The sequence below is a fragment of the Lolium rigidum genome, chromosome 2 (assembly GCF_022539505.1).
Source record: "Lolium rigidum isolate FL_2022 chromosome 2, APGP_CSIRO_Lrig_0.1, whole genome shotgun sequence".
In the NCBI taxonomy this organism is placed as follows: Eukaryota; Viridiplantae; Streptophyta; class Magnoliopsida; order Poales; family Poaceae; genus Lolium; species Lolium rigidum.
The window spans coordinates 234,086,666-234,091,409 of NC_061509.1; the positions used below are offsets into that span (position 1 = coordinate 234,086,666).

General features: G+C 43.0%; 1 long non-coding RNA gene across 1 annotated transcript; it reads left to right on the forward strand.

Annotated features, from left to right (window-relative positions):
• The first annotated feature begins 1,516 nt into the window (after nucleotides 1–1,516).
• On the forward strand, nucleotides 1,517–4,242 carry LOC124688320. Its single transcript, XR_006998487.1, has 3 exons — nucleotides 1,517–1,633; nucleotides 2,249–2,337; nucleotides 3,507–4,242. It is a non-coding gene; the product is annotated as an uncharacterized LOC124688320 (long non-coding RNA).
• The last annotated feature ends 502 nt before the right edge of the window (nucleotides 4,243–4,744 follow it).

Below are 4,744 nucleotides of genomic sequence, written 5' to 3' on the forward strand. Positions count from 1 at the left end.
GGGGTTGGCGTTGGGGATCGGATACGGGAACTCATAGTACCACCGCGTACTATGATGGAGAGATGAATGATGACGCAACAACCCAGAACCAGAGCTATCCTAGTAATGAAGGAGTGGATGGAGGATATCCGACACAAGTTGAGTCGGGTATGAGTTTTGGTAACCCTTATGGTGTGGCTACAGGAGAGTACACCCGATGGGTGGATTACGATGCACCGAATGATCAGTTTGTGAACACCGATTTCGCCCTAGGATCATCGTCGGATTCCGATTATCAGCCAACGGGGAGACCTTATGTTCCAGGTTTTGTCAGGAGAACGACACGTTCGACCGGATGGAAGCCTGGAATGTATCGGGAGTGAAGATCGACTAGAGTCCACCAAGGGAGGCGAGGCTATAATACACAAGTACCACATGTATTATAGTTTGTAATTATTTACAACATGTAATCCTGTTGCAAACGCTGCATGCTCAGGGCACTTGCGTGTCAGCTGTTTCAGCCGTTGGATCCATAGCTAAAGCAATATGGGCCGTACATTATTTTTGGTCGGTGAAATTTTCGTCACTTTACCCTGCGTCTCTTTACTGTCTGTCATTAGGTCCCATCGTACTAGCAGGCCCATAATTTACAGAGACGGGTACATCTTAACTCGGTGAAAAGACTTGTTCGTGCGAGCCCCTCACGCGTTCCTCCTCTTTCTCTTTCCAGAACCACACGGATCTGGGAAAGCGCAGATGAGAGTTTGAGAGGACGGCGCGTCGGAGCTACCGTGCAGCGAGGGCCGCTGGAGTACTGGAGTAGCACCGCGACCTGCACTGGCAGTGGTGCCTCCAGGGACATGTTGGACGGCTCTCCTTGTTTCCACCGGCGGCCGGCGCCCGTCGCCCCGTCTCCCTGATCTTCATGCGCGGTCGGGGATCCGCCTATCAACGGCAGCAACTCCGCCGAGATCGACTTGGAAGGCTTCTCTCACTCCCATGTCCTTCCATATGCGGTTTCATGACCCATCGCCTATCGGCGGATCCACTTGGCCAGGAGAGGACCAGCGGCGGACGGCCGGGATAACGTTGACCGGGAGAGAACTGGGACGGCGGCCGGGTCAGCGGCGGCGGAAGGCCGGGAGAGAACCGGGATGGCGGCTGGGACAGCGGCGCCGGAATCGGACGGGAGGCATGTGTTACAGGTGTTAAAATCATGCTACAGGTGTTAAAATCCTGCCATGTGAACTTTTCGGCGATTCAACACATGCTACAGGTGTTATCAACTGAATCTCTTAGTTTCTTCTACTTCTATTTTTATTGTGTCGGATTGACTGCTGGTTGTTTCCTCCGCTGGTCAACTTGGATAGGATTCCTGCGTCTTCACATCTAGCATGTTGGGGTGAACTTGAGGTTTTGCATCCACCTGCACGCATAGCCCCCGCCCAGCACGCCCGTTGTCGGAGCGCGACCCTGACTGCCCTCCAGCCTCCCTGCACTCGAGCCCGCCTCCGCTGCGGGTGCCACTGACACGTCTTCTGCACCCACTGGTTCCAGGTCCACATGGCGGCGGCTTCACTGCAGATCGACGACAGGCATGCTTGCGACTCCCGGCGACCATCCAGCGAGGTTCGTCGCGTCGTGGGCCTTCTAGGTATGACTCATCTACTTATTCACAGCAGCCCACCATGATTAACCCTGCCTCCATCCAATGCTTTACCAAGCGCCGCCGTCGTCAGCATGGCCACGAGCAGCACAACCGTCGTATCGGACGGCGCATCCACAAGTTGCTAACACTGGTTCATGTAATGCCCTTTTCATCTCTTTTACATCAATGTTTCCACTACTTGATCGGTGGAAACAGTTGATATAAAAGATCAACAAACAAGTCAGCTTGGTTCCAGATCGAAATGTTTATAAAAAAAATGTTTATAGTTAGTTTGGCACTGGCAAAGCAACTTAATATGTTCTCATGTAGTTCCTTCATGTTGTTTGTATTATTCTCTTAGAGCAGCTATTAAAATATTGAAAGAGAAGATAGCCGTTTTCAGTATTGAGGTTTCATGCAGCAGTTACAGGCCAAATCGAATTTCAGCCATGAGGATATGAAACCTTAATGCTACGCTAACTCTGTGACTTTTTCTTCCTACTTATATCCCGAATTTCCCTCATGTATTGGTAAATGAGTGCTTTAGATATTAAATTCTCCTAATATATTCATGAATCTTATCTAAAACGGGTATGTGTGGTTTATTTGCTTATTGTACAGGTGGAAAAGATATCGAGGGACTGTTGTGCTGATTCTGGGTTTTGGGCTGTATGTATCTTACCTGCTAGCTGCTGCCCATAGAACTTTTGGTGTGTCATCTAACTTATGCATGTTACCTCTCAGTTGTTACATAAAGCTTTATTTTTTGTTATTCTATATGGCTATACATATAGATCAAGTACTTTCGTCTTCATTGTAATATCCAAAAAATTGCTTTTAGTTTACTTACTTACTTTGTCGTTCAGATTGATTTAAAACAGTCAGTAATTATTGCATAAACCATGTGGGTCAGAGTGTTGGTGCTTGCAAACCATTTATTATGGTTTATGTAGGAGATGGAAAATTCAGATCAACCCTTTCCAGAAAAGGTTAATCTAATCACATGTTAAATAAATAATTAAGTGCATGTTTTGATAGTACATAATGATCACTTTTATGATTTCAAGTATTAACAATTATCTTTTGGTAGGAGTCAAAATAAAATTAGATACTGCTTCCCGTTAGTAGCATGTTTCTTTTTGCTGCATTTGATAGACCATCTGGAGTTTTTCACTAGCACTTCCAGTAGAGTCTCATTGCTTCTCCAATGAGAACAGTCTCAGGTGAAAAGACGAGGTGCACACCTGAAGTATGTCCATGTCATGCTTTTAGGGGGCCTCTAATTAGGTACCCATAGTGCACCTCTGCAAGTAAGCGATTCAAATATTGCCTTTTCACTTTCTTGGTTCTAATTTTTTTGTGAATATGCTAATAATATTGACCTTTCCAATTAACTTAGATAGAGTTATCATGAATGCGTCCTATTTGGTCCATATTCATTGTGGAGACATATGCATAATTAAATGTGCAAGTCTATGTACCAATATGTCGAAATTTCACCACCGTTTGTGCACTGGTGGCGAAATTTTAATTTCACCAACATGGAAACCAATATTTGAAGCATTCATTTTGTGTTGTCGGTAATCCAACTGCACATGAGATTTTTGTTTGTTTGTTAACACTCCTAGCGAAGATAAGCTGCTATCAGATGATCTGCAGTTTGCGCTTTTCTTTATAATTATGGTATTTTGCATTGATCTGTTGAACTGATGATAGCACATTAGTAAGTCTTCGTACCACAAGTCCACAACTGTCAATACAAACGTGTTAATTTGGTATACATGCATAACCTCATTTTGTACATATATCATGCAACTTAACATTTTAAGAAATAATATTTTTTTTCATGGTTGAGTAGCAATAATATACCTTTCTTCAGTTTGCAGTTGCTCGATCGTTACCTTCATGGCTGGAGGTAAGCGCATATCAGCTGCTACCAAGCATGACACCCTAGGTAGAATCTTTCGGCACCACTGGATGGTGAGTAGCTGGTGAAGCGAATGAAGCTTGTGTTCCACGTGTTTACTTTGAGTTTTTTGAGGATGTCTTCGCTCCGTTGCTGGGGTGCTATATGTCCCATATCATCCATCGATGTTCTCATTTATGACGCTATTAACAAATTCTAAGGACCCCTAGGTCCATGTACCATGTGTTTTCCCAAACCTAAAAGTTTGTGTTTTTGTGTTCAACAAGATTCTGCACAGTTTACATTTTCAGTTAAGTGTTTGGTTGGACAGAGTTAGCATGATATTTAGTACAGGCAATGGTGAGAAGTAATGTTTTGCTCTTTACTCTTGTTGCTTTTGATGTTCTTGGTGAATTTGTAGGCTATATGTACTCTTGATCTATTAGCGTTTTGTAACTTCCTTCCCTCAAAGTTTTGCTCCCGTGATCCTTAGGAGAGATGCAGCAAGTTAATACCTTTATTGACCAATAGAACAGAAAGGTTTTCCCAACTTTGGTCTAGATTTGAACCAGTGTATATTGACTAGATGTATTATGCGATATGTCATAATATATCATGTAAGGTTGTACCAAACGTTTCCTTGTCTTGGTTCGATAAATGCAAACATTTTTGTGCTCAATATTTATTTTTCTTTTAATATTCATGATTTAAGTTGCATTAGCTAATAATGTATACAGGCACAATTACTATTTTTATTTTTGGTTATTTAGCCTCACTGATTGAGGTAATTTGGATTATGGGTAAACAATGGTGAGTGATGGATATAAGATGTTTCAGTTCCTGTGAACTCCAACATGCATTTTTCTTGAGATTCTAAAACTTCGTATAAAAAATTCGGTTAACCAGGGTTTCTTCATGCGGCAGTACTACCAACCGTTATGATCTTGGTTTTAGGCAATGGAACCGATTTAAGTTCATGGTTACTTTATAAAATGCTTCTGACAATGCTATGACATTCTGCATGAAGAAATGCTGAGTGGGGATAAGCAATGCAACAATATCCTCTGGTTTGGTCGTTTCTCACTCTGAATTAGGGCAGATCGAGGAGGATGTCACCTAAGGACCGTCTCATATCAACCCAACTACCCAAGCATGCTACAACACCAAAATATACAGAAGATCTAAAGGGCAGCAGATACAAAAAAAAATGA